Here is a 16266-nt window from a genome sequence, read left to right on the forward strand (position 1 = left end):
AAAATACATCAGCAATGCACTTTTTACTCTTACTCTTATATCTCACACTGGACTGACATAAATTATATTATTATTATATTATATTCTTTCTTAACAACTTACTATCAACCGACAGCCTGAATGTCAATACAGTACAATACATCCTACTGTACATTCTATATATACTACTATATATACTTTTTTTTTATTGAATAATGTGTATCTATATTGTGTGTATTGTATACTGTACTGTGTATGTTATTATTTATATATTGTGTTGTGTATAATTATGTGTATATTAGACTTTAAATTGTACTGTGTTAATTTGATGTTATTGTAAATTGGTATATGTCTCATCACTGTCACGACTGCTATGTTGATCGGAACTGCACCCAAGAATTTCACACACCATCGCACTTGTGTATATGGCTGTGTGACAATAAAAGTGATTTGATTTGATTTGAAATATTGTGTAGGTCCTCCTCGTGCCGCCAAAACAGCACCAACCCACATCTCAGAATAGCATTCTGAGATGCTATTCTTCTCACCACAATTGTACAGAGCGGTTATCTCATTTACCGTAGACTTTGTCAGTTCAAACCGGTCTGGCCATTCTCTGTTGAACTCTCTCATCAACAAGGCATTTCCATCTGCAGAACTGCCCCTCACTGGGTGTTTTTTTTTTTTTTTTTGCACCATTTGGAGTAAATTCTAGAGACTGCTGTACGTGAAAATCCCAGGAGATCAGCAGTTACAGAAATACTCAAACCAGCCCATCTGGCACCAACAATCATGCCACTGTTCAAGTCACTGAGATCACATTTTTTCCCCATTCTGATGGTTGTTGTGAACATTAACTGAAGCTCCTGACCCGTATCTGCTTGATTTTATGCACTGCATTGCTGCCACATGATTGGATAATTACATAATGGCATGGATGATTGTTGATGCCAGACGGGCTGGTTTGAGTATTTCTGTAACTGCTGAAAAACACACAATATTTTTTATGAATAATTGGAGTCTTTTTTTTATTATTATTATTTGGGCGGTTCTCCTAAAAATGAGACCATTTTTTTTTTCAATTTGTCCAAAGTATGTGTGAATGGTGAGCTTTTAAATTTGAGTGTGAAAAATTGCGGGCGACAGCCCAAAAATGCACCAGAGTTTAAATGTTAAGTAGTTAGTTACTCCCCAAAACTGATGAGGTGTAACTTTCTAACAGTTTTTTCACAGTCCTGCACTGCTTGGCTTAAGACAGCAGAGATGTAAAATGGAATTTGACCCGCATGATTCCTGAGCTGTGAAGAGGGAAATTAACCACTCCTTTTTAATTTTTCATCCATCCCACACACTCAAGGTGAAATAAGTGAAGTACAGCTGGGCCCGGACGTGTAAAATGTGTTTGGATCCGACTGTGAACACGGCAAAGGAACTCATGAAAGATGCATGCTGCCACTGGAGATGTATAAAGAATTTAGAGATATAAAGGATATATGACAAATAAATCAGGATGCAAATTTCACTGGGTGCCTTGGGAGTTCTCAAATGAAAACCCCCTGAAATATTCAAGGAGGAAGAGAAATATTCTATCAATGAGCGGAGGACTAGAAAAAGCTCTTCACCTTTTTTTTTTTTTTTTTTTTCTATTTTTTCTTTCTTTTAATGTGGAGAGGTTGCACTTTTTTTTTGTTGTTGTTAACATAAAGGCAGAATAACACACTTTGTACGTGTGCTAAATCATTTGAGTATTCCTTATTGCTTTTTTCGTCTTTCACATGTTCTCTAATGATTCAGTCTCTCAAAATGGAGTTTTCACAAGAGGGAGAATTATAAGACAGGAACAGTTGTTCTATTTAAAAAAAAAACTGTTACATGTTCAAGTTAAGCTCTATGGACATATCTGTGGCATACTGTCAACTACCACAGACAATTAATTTTTGTAAGAAAACTTTTTTTATAGTGACGCACTTATAATGCACTTAGTGGGACTACTTTTCTAGGCAAATGAAGTTCTGGTTATGCTTTACTGATGTAATTCCAGTAGATGGAGTTTTCTCTATGTAAACATTTACTTTCAAGTATCCTTGTCCTATATGGGGTGGGGCACCCCAGCCCGTCTTGGAGGTGTCTGTTGAACAGGTTGCAAGCTAGATGTGTAACTTGCGTTATGAATACGCCAGTGCCTTAACAATTCCCTATGTAGTGCAAAATGCAAAGTCTATAAAAAAGGGACAAATGTATACGTGCATGTTTAGGTGCGCAAGAGAACATCACCACCCACTGCCAATCAATGCAATGAGCACTCATTATAACAAACTCCAGTACTGGATTGACACTTATTATAACACACACGAATTAAATGGAAACTCCTGCTCAAGAACTGGAGATTTTTATGCTGCTTTAGACACTTATCTGATGAAAGTGTACATCAAAAAATGGTGGGGACAAATTTGGCAAAGTCAAAAAGTGGTAGGGTCATATCCAAACTGCATACAACAGTTCTATATACAAGATGTTAATACTGAGTAACTCTGAGAACTGAGAGACCAAATTTGACCAGTTAGTTTGAATATTATTTCTTCAACAATGAAAATAGTTCCAAAAGAAGCCAAAATGTCAAGCTTTGCATGTCGCCAAGCAACGTGAAGTCTGGCAGCCTGTTTGGAATGTTGTTAATACAGCAAATGAAGTGATATAAACAGTGAAAAATCCCGTTGCCGCTATATGAAATATCAGCACTTTTGAAATGCTGCTAATCGAACCAAATTAGAACACCAGAACTAATTGTTATATAACATTAAAAAACACAAAAATAAATAAAAGCATATACCAGATTTGGCATTTAACTTTATTTGCTATTGAAAATATTTACAAATCTTTTACATTTTAAAACTAACTTGTGACTGTCCATAAATAATGTTAAAAGTCAGCTAATTTTCAATACAAACAACTGAAGTCACAAATATGAAACTAGCCAGTTGATTTTGTGTAAAATATACCACAGCTCCCCAAATGTCCATAAGAGTATTTCTCAGACGCCACTGGGGAATTTACGAAAAAACACCAGCCACTCAAACAGTCAAGATGTCTCCATTTTCATAATTTTTCTCTTATGTGTGTCGAGTGCTCTCTTATATGCTCTAGTACTTTAGCAGATGTGATTCTTGGGCCTGGCACCTCTCCTCCTTGAATCTTTCTCTCTTGCTTGCCCCTGTCTGTTTCATAAAAAAAAAAAAAAAAAAAAAGAGAGAGACTTGGCTAGAAAAAGGCCAACATTCTGAAAGGAGATTTATATAATGGCTGTACGTGTCTAAAGGCAGACATTCAACATCAGGAAAGCAACTATCCTAATGGGAGTGATCACCATGGTGATCTTGGGTAGCTGTACAGGACTGTCTTGGCAGCAGTGTCCGCGGATCTGGCTCCCTGTCGGTGTAGCTCATTGATTAGTGCTGGAACACAGCGGAGCTGCTAGAGCTATTAAACACTGTGTTTTCTGAAGGGAGAGCGGCACCGAAGAAATAAGAATCAAAAGTCAAAAGTGGGCCCTTGTTTTTATTTTTATTTAATAATTAAAGCTATATATTTTGGCCACATATTACTGCATTTATAGATCTAATGTCATCATTACATGTAGATAAAAGAGTCATCAGAAAGCATTCAGAAAGCATCAAGCATTAAATTGGTCATATCATACTGTCAATTTATTTATTATTTATTTTTCTCCTAAGGTTCACTTATAATGTTACAGTAGTAATAATTTAGTTTTTCATGACCATTTTATTCCCACTCTCTGACCCATATAATTAAACTTGACATTTTTTTGCTGCAGTGCCTTTAAGGCTTATATTAACCGCCCTCTTTGTACTGTATCTGAAATAAGATACAGCGGGTTAGTGCAATTATTCACAAACTGCGGGTTGGCAGTATACTTTGCAGTCTAATTAGTGCTGCCCCATCCTTCAATAATAGACCCTTTGATAAGCCTGCATTTTATTGTGTTTAGAGGTTGACCGATTTAATTGTTTTTGCCAATGAAACCCCTGCAACAAAGACCAGCTTAACCAGCATGCAGTATTCATGCTGATCTAGGCTGGTTTATGCTGGTTAGTGCTGGTTTGGTGCTGGTCTAGGACCAGCATAGCCATGCATTTCACAAGCAAAACCTAGCTGGTGAAACTGGTTGACCAACATGGTCTTTCTTATGAAGCTGGTTAAGCTAGTTTAAAAGCCTGATAGTCAACAGCACACCAGCATCTCTTGCTGGGAGACAAGCAACCAAAACACAACATAAGCTGGTGACCAGCAATGCTGGTCTTTTCAGCAGGGTCGGCACAGATAGCTGCTTTTATAACTAGCGGGTACCTGCAAAAATCAGTGGTGATATTTTACTGATAGTTTTTTGTTTGTTTTTTCTCGTGAATGGTGATGGAGGTGAAGTAGAGTACAACTGCAGCCTCTGGAGGTGAAATATAATCAGTCACTGACACCTCTTGGTCCGTAACCTAAAACTTTAACCTAAACCTAACCAATAGTTTTCTCAAATCAAATGCAACATGAAAAGCACAATTTCTGAAGCAGACCCTGTCATTTCGTGTCGCTTCTATGACACTATTTTCTCACGAGTCAGCTTGTGTCCTTGACTAAGCACGAACTCCGATCTTCAAAATCTTAGGTTTAACACTCTATGAGGTGAGCTACCGCGCAAGCTAATCACATTGGAATAAGTGTGTAAATATAGGTGGGTCTGTAATACAAGTGTTAAAATGTATTGTTTTTAAATGATGCATTAGACCAGTGGTTCTCAACCATGTTCCTGGAGGCCTCCCAGCACTGCACATTTTGTATATCTCCCTTTTCTGACACACCCAATTCAGGTCTTGGAGTCTCCACTAGTGAGCTGATGAGTTGAATCACGTGTGTTTGATTAGGGAGATATCCAAAATGTGTAGTGTTGGGGGGGCTCCATGAACAGGGTTGAGAACCACAGCATTAGAGTAAAAGTGTTGCGATATCATAACATAGCAGTGTGTGATTATTAAGAGCAAAAAATATGTGTTTTTAAAATCATAAGCAGCCGTTGTAGTCGTCATTTGTGTGAAAGTGAATAAAACGCACAGTTTTTGTAGCGCATCTAGTGTTAATCTGCAGTGAAATGTAGAAGGCGACACATAAAAGTCATTTTGCAAAAATGTAGTTATATGTACGTTCATTCTATGAGACTAGGTTGCATTTATATTAGTTTTTTTTTATTGTGCTGTCAGTCACGATTAATCAAATAATTTTTCGTAGTTAATCGTGATTAATCGCAGATTTTGAAAGTGCTGAAATTTGACTTTGACTTTAATATTTATTTTCCTGCAAATGCATTTATTTCCTTCTAAGAAAAGAAAACAATATGTAACAATATAATGATTCACATTTTCCAAACAAACCCTTCCAAAGTATTAAGATAGAAATGCACTAAAATAGCACCAATTCAAGTAACATTAAATGTTTCCCAAAGTCTAAGTGGGAGTTTGACTAATTGAAAGAACTAGTCCCCACATAGGTTGCATATTCATGTGCATTAAAATTCTTAAACTCTCATCCTCCACAACATTAAACTACCAGTAACTGTGGCTATCCGCTTTCCTACAGCAATCATGAAGCTACGTTCATGATTCACGTCAGGGCGTCAGTGATGCTTTGAACTACATAGGAAAAGTGCTTAGACAAAAATGTCTCATTCTGCATTTTGGTGATAGTTAAGACTTGGCTTGCTTCTGTGGTAATTAAAATGCACCTTACTTAGGCTAAAAAATACTTGATTTCTGTCACAAGTCCCATCTGGGCTTGTTTTGTACAACAAATAGCGTCAAGAGCTCCTTTCTTCATCATTTGATCACTGACACAGCTGTTGTGTGTGTTTGTGGTGTGTGCGTCAGTGTAATAATCAGGGCGGACACATCACAAAGGTTCTGCCCTTGTAACGTCCTGGTTACTTTAACCAGTGGGTGATCCTCTGTTTGGAGACAGCGCTTCCTTTCTGCTGTCCACCAAAGCAGACAAAGAGCTGCTCGGAGCTTCTAAGGCTCTGTGTGTGATCCAAATAGATGCATAAAGCTCGCACCGGACACAGCAATGCCAAGGCTGGGTCTGCCTCCTCCTGGGGCAGTGCTTGGAGGTTCACCACCTGATCCCTGTAAGGGGTCGTGGGAACCTTGGGCACATAGCCCGGTCGGGGTCTCAGGATCATGTGAGAGTAACCCGGACCGAAATCCAGGCACAATTCGCTGACAGAGAACGCCTGCAGGTCCCCTGCCCTTTTGATGGAAGTGACCGCAGTCAGGAGGGCAGTCTTCAAAGAGAGTGCCTTAAGCTCAGCTGACTCCAAGGGCTCAAAGGGAGCTCCCTGTAGACCCCAAAGGACTACAGAGAGGTCCCACGAGGGGACGGGGCATGGTCTGGAGGGATTCAACCTCTTAGCGCCTCTCAGGAACCTGATGATCAAGTCACGCTTCCCCAAGTACTTACCATCTACTGCATCGTGATGAGCCACATACACGTCTACATAGCGGCTACATACACCTTCAAGGTGGAGGGGGACAGCCGCCCCTCCAGCCTCTCCTGCAGGAAGGAAAGCACCGATCCGACTGCGCATCTCTGGGGGTCTTCGCATCGGGAAGAACACCACTTAGCGAACAGACACCACTTTAAGGCATACAGGCGCATCGTAGAGGGAGCCCTAGTCTGAGTGATCGTGTTGTAAAAGATGAGGCGAGAAGCAGTTTTCCTTCTTAGGTGAGGCTTTATTCTTTCCTCTTCGCCACACCACTTTACAGTTTACCTTGAAGCACTAAACTAAACACTAACACACACTGCTTTCACAATAAACTTTCACTACTAAAAATCCTTGCTCTGACTCGGCTCTGTCATATCCAGTCTCTCTATTTATGCCGCTCTCCCCGTGCTCACTGAAATTAGAGACAGGTGTTAGACATAATTTAGCTCAGGTGTAAGCGCCTCTCCGGAGAGATACTTGACCATGCCCCCGCTGCCACACGTGTCTACCACCGCGGATGACAGGCCACTTAGGTCTTCCACGTCCCATCCAGGGGCCAGACATGGAGATTCCAGAGGCCTAGTCGTGGGTGCCAGATGGTGCCCTGTCCCTGAGAAAGAAGGTCCTTCCTCAGGGGAATTCATCGGGGGGGGGCTGTCGTGAGGAGCATGAGATCCAAGAACCATGTCTGGGTGGGCCAGTAGGTTGCTACTAGGATGACCTGCTCCTCATACTCCCTGGGGGAAACACATATTTGCATAGTCCAGGGGGCCAGCTGTGTGCCAGCGCATCTATACCGAGGGGTGCCTCGGTCAGGGCGTACCAAAGCGGGCAGTGGGAGGATTCCCGGGAAGCAAACAGGTCTACCTGTGCTCAACCGAATCAACTCCAAATCAGCTGGACCACCTGAGGGTGGAGTCTCCACTCTCCCCTGAGGGTAACGTGATGTGACAGTGCGTCCGCTGGGTGTTGAGGTCGCCCAGGATGTGAGTGGCTCGTAGCGACTTGAGGCGCTGCTGACACCAGAGGAGGACACGGCGGGCAAGTTGTGACATGCAACGGGAGCGTAGACCACCTTGATGGTTGATGTGGCTGGAACCTCCGCAGGGCTAGCAGTACTGCCAACAACTCTAGGCAGTTGATGTGCCAATGCAGCCGCGGGCCAGTCCAGGAGCCGGCGGTTGTGTACCCGTAGAATCCGGCACCCCAGCCCGTCTTGGAGGTGTCTGTTTTAACCACGACATGCCTGGAGACCTGCTCTAGGGGAACCCCTGCCCGTAAAAATGCAAGGTCGGTCTAAGGGCTGAAGAGGCGGCGACAGATCGTGTCTGTGAGGTGAAGCGGATGCCGCTGAACCTGGGCGGGTGCCTGGCGAACTGAATCGCGTAGCTGAGTCGGACGGTCCAGGTCAGCCATCGTGACGGGTTGGAAAGTGCGAGCCATGGTGCAGAGTCCATGGACATCGAAGCACTTACTTGGCTCCTGCCGTCCACTGGAACCTGTCCCGTGTGGGTGTGTTTGTGCCAAAGCTGGCCGCAAAGGGGCGGGGGGTCCGCCGCTGGAGTGCCATACCTGCCAAAATGGGACGGTGGATGGTGGTCGTGACGATGGCCGTGCGCACCGGATATGTGACCCAGGAGACGAGGGAACCATTCTTTTGTCAGGCTTTTGGGTGCCGAAGCCTCCTGGGAATGCTGCGACAAAAGATTCTCCTCCCGGCCCTCCTCCAGGGGATGGAGTGGTCTGTCAACCAGCCCCAGAGAAGTGGTCTCCTCGCCCCTGGGTCGCCCGTCTCGGGGGTGCTTTTAGGGGAACCCCTGCCCGTAAAAATGCAAGGTCGGTCTAAGGGCTGAAGAGGCGGCGACAGATCGTGTGATGGTCACACGATATGTCCCGCGGCGCCATGCCCATCTCGGGACTCAAGTCTGAAGCCAGTACTGAAGCGGTCTCATATGCATCAACCCGACCTGGCCGTGCGCACCAGATATGTGACCCAGGAGACGAGGGAACCATTCTTTTGTCAGGCTTTTGTGTGACGAAGCCTCCTGGGAATGCAGCGACAAAATATTCTCCTCCTGGCCCTCCACCAGGGGATGGAGTGGTCTGTCAACCAGCCCCAGAGAAGTGGGTCTCCTCGCCCCTGGGTCGCCCATCTTGTGGGCGCTTCGAAGCCTTCCTCGGGTTCTTAGCAGCTGGCCACGAGACGGGTGGCATCTACTTCCTGCGGAGGGCTCCAGGCCAGAGCCGGGACAAGAGGGCGGGCTGCGGCAGAGCCGGTGTTGTTGCTGCAGGAGGATGCCCTTGGCAATGAGCAGACAGGGTGCGGGGTCTTAAGCCGTGCCGGGGCAGGATATGTTGTAAGGCCTCCGTCTGCTTCTTCACCGCCGACAACTGCTGGGCAAAGTCCTCAACGGCATCGCCAAACAGGCCAACCTGGGAAATGGGGTCGTCAAGGTGCCTTGTCCGCCTCTCCCATCTCGACCAAGTTGAGCCAAAGGTGGCAATCCAGAACCACCAGAGTAGACATCGCCTGCCCGAGAGACCGCACCATGACCTTCATCGCCTGGAGAGCGAGGTCGGTCGCTGCGGTTCCTGCATCAATCCCGGGTTAGAACTACCCTCGTGCAGTTCTTTTAACGCCTTGGCTTGGTGTACTTGCAGGAGAGCCATGGTGTGCAGGGTGGAGGCGCCTTGTCCAGCGGCACTGCAGGCCACAGTCATGAGGGACGGCATAAACCTACAGGCCCTGGACGGGAGCTTCGGGCGCCTTATCCACCTGGGGGATCACCGAATACCCCGTGGCCACTCCACCATCGATGGTAGTGAGAGCGGGGGAGCTGAAAGGCCAGGACCGGGCAGTAAAAGTGCCTCCCACGATCTTGTCAGCTCCTCATGCACGGGAAGAAAGGAACAGGGGTGGGGCACGGCCGTGGGTGGCGCCCCGAGCCCAGGAACCAATCGTCGAACTGCGAGGGTTCAGGGGAGAGTGGAGGGTTCCAGTCTAGCCTGACGCTCGCAGCCGCCCGGGAAAGCATGTCCGTCATTTCTGCATCAGCGTGAGACTCTATAAAACTTATATGTAGAGTATTGTAACGTAGCCATCTCTCTGTCATCATCACTGTATAACGGGATGCTATAAAAAAGACACATATAAAACACAGACATTAATGTATGGTTATTTATATAACTTTTATTGATTGTTGAGTTCATGTTGATTTTGACTGACGGTGTCCCTAGAGAAAGGAAAAAAGTATGATTATATATAATACCAGAATACAGGACAATTATGGCATTGATCACTGATGATGAATGATGATCTACTGTTGATGAATTACTGCTCATAAAGTTTTTATTAGCCTATATAAAAATGTTTACTTTATAGTGTTTATATTGTAATACATTGTAGAGATGATCTATGTCCTCTATTTCTGTGCCGCTATGTCAAGGTCGTCACAGTAAGGAAAGCCTAATATTTTATTAATTTTTTTCTCATTCAATATATCGATTTAAAAACTATTGGCCAATTAATTGGTCAACCTCTTATTGTGACAGGTTCACAAAATAATCTGCACTGAAATGTGCAGCTCTTCGTTAAGATCAGACTAAAATGATCAGTAACCTTGTTAAAAATACACTTCAGTCACTCATTTCTAACTTTTAAATCCTCTGGAAAGATATGCAGATTGGCAAGTGCTACACACAGTTAAGAACAGCACAAGCTTTGACATACTGTTGTTTCCACCACTTACTCTTCGAATTAGCTCTTCTGGTGTTTAGGAATGACAGTATCTATCCTACTTAATAATAATAATAATAATAATAATAATAATAATAATAATAATAATTCATATTATTTCACCATGATTGCATGGGTCTAATTGCTGAAAAAAAAAAGAGGCCTCATTGACAGGGCGACCATGTACTCATGTTTTAAATATATTTATCTGCTGATTTCAGAAAGTTCTAGAAGTTTAGAACGAGCCGTTTTTGCAGCTTGGTTTCAAAAATCAACATTGCTAAGTTACAGTGTTTTCAATGCACAATAAACTCTTACCTTGAAAGAAAATTTGCAAAAGGAAAATTGGATTCCTCATGGTATGACCCCTTTAAGTCATATGCAATAGCTTGTCATTATACGTTCATAAAAGATGTGGAAATTCAGCTCAGAATACATAAGTATTTCCTGCATCCAAAACAAGTTTGTAACTTTTCACCATTTATGGGACATCTCAGAGTTGTGTTTTGCGTGAGTGTGTGAGGTTCGTGTTGAGTGTCATCCCACGCTCTCTGTGGCAAAGCAGCAACACACGCTGACACTTTGACGGGTCCTGGCATGAGTTGAATCCCTTCTGAACAGACAGGCCATTGGAGAAGGCTGTTGTAAGGGTGGCAGTGTGTTCCACCTTGAAAAGGAGATGAAAGGCATTTCCTCCTTTTAGCAAAGGGCATACAAAGGTGGCCAGGCATTGTGAGGACAGTGCCGGGGCAGGGGGCCTTTGTGCTGCCAACCCCCCCACCCCCCGGTCATCCAGACGCATGCCCACTTCCCTCCACAAAGGCTTTATTTGGCCTTGGAGAGCCACCATGAGCGGGGTCCACAGGTTGTTGTGACAGCATTTACAGTGTCGCATGGGACTACTGTCGGTGACAGCACTGATCTGTGGCCTCCTGCACTAATACCTCCATTAGAATTTAAAGCATTGGAGTATTTAAAGAGTCCATGAAATCAAAATGGGACTTATATGGTTTTTAGTTCATGTCTGTTAGCTTTGAGGCCATCCATATGCTAGCATAAGGCTGGGAGGTATTTTAAACATTCGCAACATTTTTTCAATGATTTTGCTGGCAATGTAAAATTAAGCAACATTGTGAATATCACAATGATTTGAACGCACTTTTTATTTGGTCATTAGGTTTCATTAAATCATGTATACATCATGATGGTGCCGCGGATGGCTGCCTCGGTGTGGAGCGCTCCTATTATTTTGTTGTTTTTGTTTGTTTTTCCTATGTTTCGTAATCTTTTTCCAGTCAGTTTTACCAGAGACGGACTGCTGAACATTCGACAGCTTATACCAGACAGTCTTTTACCAGTTTTTGAATATTCAGACATTTTGCTGGACATTTTTGTCGGAGGTGTGGCTGTGTAGTTTAAACGCGCTAGGAGACGCAGGCGAGGGAGACGAGTTGGTGCGCTAGTCAAACTCCATCGGTGCGGCTTTCGAACAGCCCTGTCGAGTATTCATCTAGCGAATCTCCGCTCTCTTCCTAACAAAACGGACGAACTACATCTCCTCACCCACACAAACAAGGACTTTTCAACCTCTGCTGCCTTGTGCTTCACAGAAACCTGGCTGAGTGAAGCCATTCCAGACAGTGCATTACATCTGATGGGCTTTCAGCTGTTCAGAGCAGATCGCATCACGGAGTTAACGGGGAAAACGAGAGGTGGTGGAACATGCTTTTACATCAATGAAAGTCGGTGCACAGATGTAACAACGTTAAAGAGGATGTGCTGTCCTAATTTGGAAGCGCTCTTTATTAACTGTAAGCCTTTCTACTCGCCACGTTAGTTTTCCTCCTTTATTCTGTTGAGTGTGTATATCGCGCCAAACACGTGTTTGAATGTGGCGCTGCAACAGCTGGCTGAACAAATCACAGACACGGACCAACAATACCCGGACTCATTATTATTCTTGGGGATTTTAACAAAGCAAATCTCACACGTGAACTGCCCAAATACAAACAGCACATTACATGCCCCACCAGAGATAGAAATATACTGGATCATTGCTACACAACAATAAAGGATGCATATCGCTCTGTCCCTAGAGCAGCTTTGGGACTCTCTGATCACTGTCTGGTTCATCTTCTTCTAACCTACAGGCAGAAATTAAAATCAACCAAGCCTGTAGTAAGGACTGTAAAGAGATGGACCAATGAAGCAGAATGGGAACTACAAGCCTACTTCGATTGCACGTATTGGAGTGTTTTTGAGGCTGCAGCCACAGACCTGGCCGAGCTCACAGATACTTTTACATCATATATCAGTTTCTGTGAGGATATGTGCATTCCTACTAGGACTTATTTAAAGTTCAAGAATGACAAACCGTGGTTTACAGCAGAGCTCAGGAAGCTTCGTCAGGCCAAAGAGGATGCTTACAGGGGTGGGGATAAAGTCTTGTATAATCAGGCCAGGAACACACTGAACAAGGAAATCAGAGTGGCTAAAAGAAGATACTCTGAGAAGCTGAAAAACAAGTTTTCAGCCAATGACCCTGCATCAGTGTGGAGTGGCATGAAACAACTCACAAATTACAGGACTCCTACCCCCAACCCTGTGGTGGACCAACAACTGGCTGATGACCAGAATGTGTTCTACTGCAGATTTGAAAGGCCCAATCTCACACCCCACACCCACTCTGACCTTCACTTCACACAAACACCAACACCTCCTGCAAACCCCCTCTTCCCCCCTTCTGCTACTCAAACTGCACTTAAGATCTGTGAAGATGATGTGAACCGCGTCTTTTGGAAACAAAAGACGAGGAAAGCTTCAGGCCCAGATGGCGTCTCACCAGCGTGTCTTCGATCCTGTGCTAACCAGCTGGCCCCCATCTTCACACAGATCTTCAATAGATCACTGGAGCAGTGTGAATTCCCATGCTGCTTCAAACACTCAATCATTATTCCTGTCCCAAAGAAACCAAAAATCACAGGATTTAATGACTACAGACCTGTCGCCCTGATGTCTGTGGTCATGAAATCATTTGAGAGACTGGTGTTGGCCCACCTGAAGAACATCACTGGACCCTTTCTAGATCCCCTTCAATTTGCTTATCGAGCAAACAGGTCTGTGGATGATGCAGTCAACATGGGATTGCATCATTTCCTGCAACATCTGGACAGACCAGGTACATATGCAAGGATCCTTTTTGTGGACTTCAGTTTGGCTTTCAACACCATCATCCCAGCTATACTCCAGAATAAATTACACCAACTCTCTGTTCCATGTCTATCTGTCAGTGGATTACCAGCTTTCTGACGGACAAGCAGCAGCTTGTGAGACAGGGGAAACTCACTTCCAGCACCTGTACAATCAGCACTGGTGCCCCCCATGGATGTGTGCTCTCCCCACTACTCTTCTCCCTCTACACCAATGACTGCATCGCCAAGGACCCCTCTGTCAAGCTCCTGAAGTTTGCAGATGACACAACTGTCATTGGCCTCATCCGAGATGACGATGAGTCTGCATACAGATGGGAGGTTGAACAGCTGGCTGTCTGGTGCAGTCAAAACAACCTTGAGCTGAACACGCTCAAAACGGCGGAGATGATTGGGGACTTGAGGAGGAACACCCCAACACTGACCCCCCTCACCATTCTAAACAGCACTGTGGCAGCGGTGGGGTCATTCAGGTTCCTGGGCACTACCATCTCACAGGACCTGAAGTGGGAGACACACATTGACTCCATTGTGAAAAAGGCCCAGCAGAGGTTGTACTTCCTTTGCCAGTTGAGGAAGTTCAACCTGCCACAGTTTTTTCCCTCAGGCTATCCATCTCATGAACAGTTAAATTGCCCCATTGAGCAATAACTATGTGCAATACACAGCTTAGTCTTTTTTATATTTATCCAACACATCCAACCTCTTCTGCCATTTCATTCCTCTGAAAAAAACAAACAAAAAAAAAAAAAACATTTGCACTGTACATAACAGATTTGTATTTGCACTGTACATAACAGATAACAGATTTGTATTAGATTGCACTACGTATGTGTATGTGTGTATGTATGAATGTGTGTGTCTGTGTGTGTGTATGTACGTATGTGTATAACTATTTTTAATTTTGTATTATTATCTTTGTCTTACTGCTGTTTTTGTATTGTTTTTGTATTGTTGTACACTGGAAGCTCCTGTCACCAAGACAAATACCTTGTATGCATAAGCATACTTGGCAACAAAGCTGATTCTGATTCTGATTAAGAGCATGTCACCAGAATAGTTTCATGATCCCTCATCTTGGGACTGTTAAGTAAATAGTGTTATAAGACAGATATGTGTTAAATGCTTCTTTGATTTAAACCTTAGTAACAAAAATGGCATTAGAGATGGTAAGTTCACTTCATTTTTGTGTATTAGTTCAAACTGTCTGTTTTAATTAATTGATTCAAAACATTGTTTCAACAATTCTAAATATTAAAGATTTTAACTATAGTAAAAATGATTATTTATAACTACACTCACTGAGCACTTTATTAGGAACACCTGTACACCTACATATCCATGCGATTATCTAATCAGCCAATCATGTGGCAGCAGTGCAATGCATAAAATCATGCAGATACAGTTTAGGAGCTTCAGTTAATGTTCACATCAACCATCAGAATGGTAAAAAAAAAAAAAAAAATTGATATCAGTGATTTCAACTGTGGCACGATTGTTGATGCCAGATGGGCTGGTTTGAATATTTCTGTAACTGCTGATCTCCTGGGATTTTCATGCACAACAGTCTCTTGACTTTACTCTGAATAGTGCCAAAAACAAAACAAAAAAAATCCAGTGAGTGGCAGTTCTGTGGACAGAAACGCCTTGTCGATGAGAGAGGTCAACGGAGAATGGCCATACTGGTCTGAGCTGACAGAAAGGCTACGGCATCTCAGATAACAGCTCTGTACAATTGTAGTGAGCAGAATAGCATCTCAGAATGCACAACATGTCGAACCTTGAGGTGGATGGGCTACAACAGCAGAAGACCATGTCTGGAACTTTATTTGGACCATAGTGTTCCTAATAAAGTTCTTAGTAAGAGTATATACATTACTATTTATTCAGATTTATACCTATATATTAAGATTGACAATTATTTATTCAAATTTACAACTAGGTATATATATTCAGGATTTATAATTATTTATACAAAACTATATATCCATAACCCTATTTATAACTGTATATGTAGGATTTATAACTATATATTCAGATGTATTGATATATACAGTATAACTGTAAATGTGAATATGTAAGGAATAATTAACAACGGACCGTTGAATTATTGAAAAATAATGCACACCCGAGGTAGTAATGCGGTCACGATGTGCAGCGGATTTTTCAATAATTTAATGGGCCGGAGTCAATTATTCCACTTATACCACGGTCACCACACCTTAAGACATCATTCAGGGTTTTATCTTGAGACATTTTCTGGTTTTCATCCCTAAAACGCTCTTGTGAGTGGAACTACTTTCTTCTGCCATGGATTCAGCGTCTTGCTCTGATACAGCTCAAGCCTTTGTTGCTAGTTTGAAAACGTCACTTTAGAACTAGCAGCGGAGAATAATGAGGAACTGGGAGAGGATTATAAAACAATAAGTAATCTGCTCAAATTGAAGACAAAAAGTGTTTAATTTCTGGTTGTCAAACATTAGTGGAACATGTCTATAGTTACTGGAAGGACCACATGGTTAAAAGCAATCACAAAATGGCTCAGAAAAGTTAGTCTAGAAAAAAGCTCTATCTTAATTTGTGTAACAGGTTGTGCGGGAATAAGGAAACGAGGTTCAGGTAACTTCAAACTCTTTATTCACAAAACAATCACTCAATGGTGGCTTTCTTTAAACACTCTAATGCACCACACCGCTGTGCATCACTCTCTCCACCCCTCCTCTGGTGTAGGCTCCTCTTATCGCTCTCCCTGGATTATTGTAACAAAAAACAGCTGTTAGTCATAATTATCACCCAGG

The sequence above is a fragment of the Myxocyprinus asiaticus genome, chromosome 21 (assembly GCF_019703515.2).
Source record: "Myxocyprinus asiaticus isolate MX2 ecotype Aquarium Trade chromosome 21, UBuf_Myxa_2, whole genome shotgun sequence".
NCBI classification, from domain to species: domain Eukaryota; kingdom Metazoa; phylum Chordata; class Actinopteri; order Cypriniformes; family Catostomidae; genus Myxocyprinus; species Myxocyprinus asiaticus.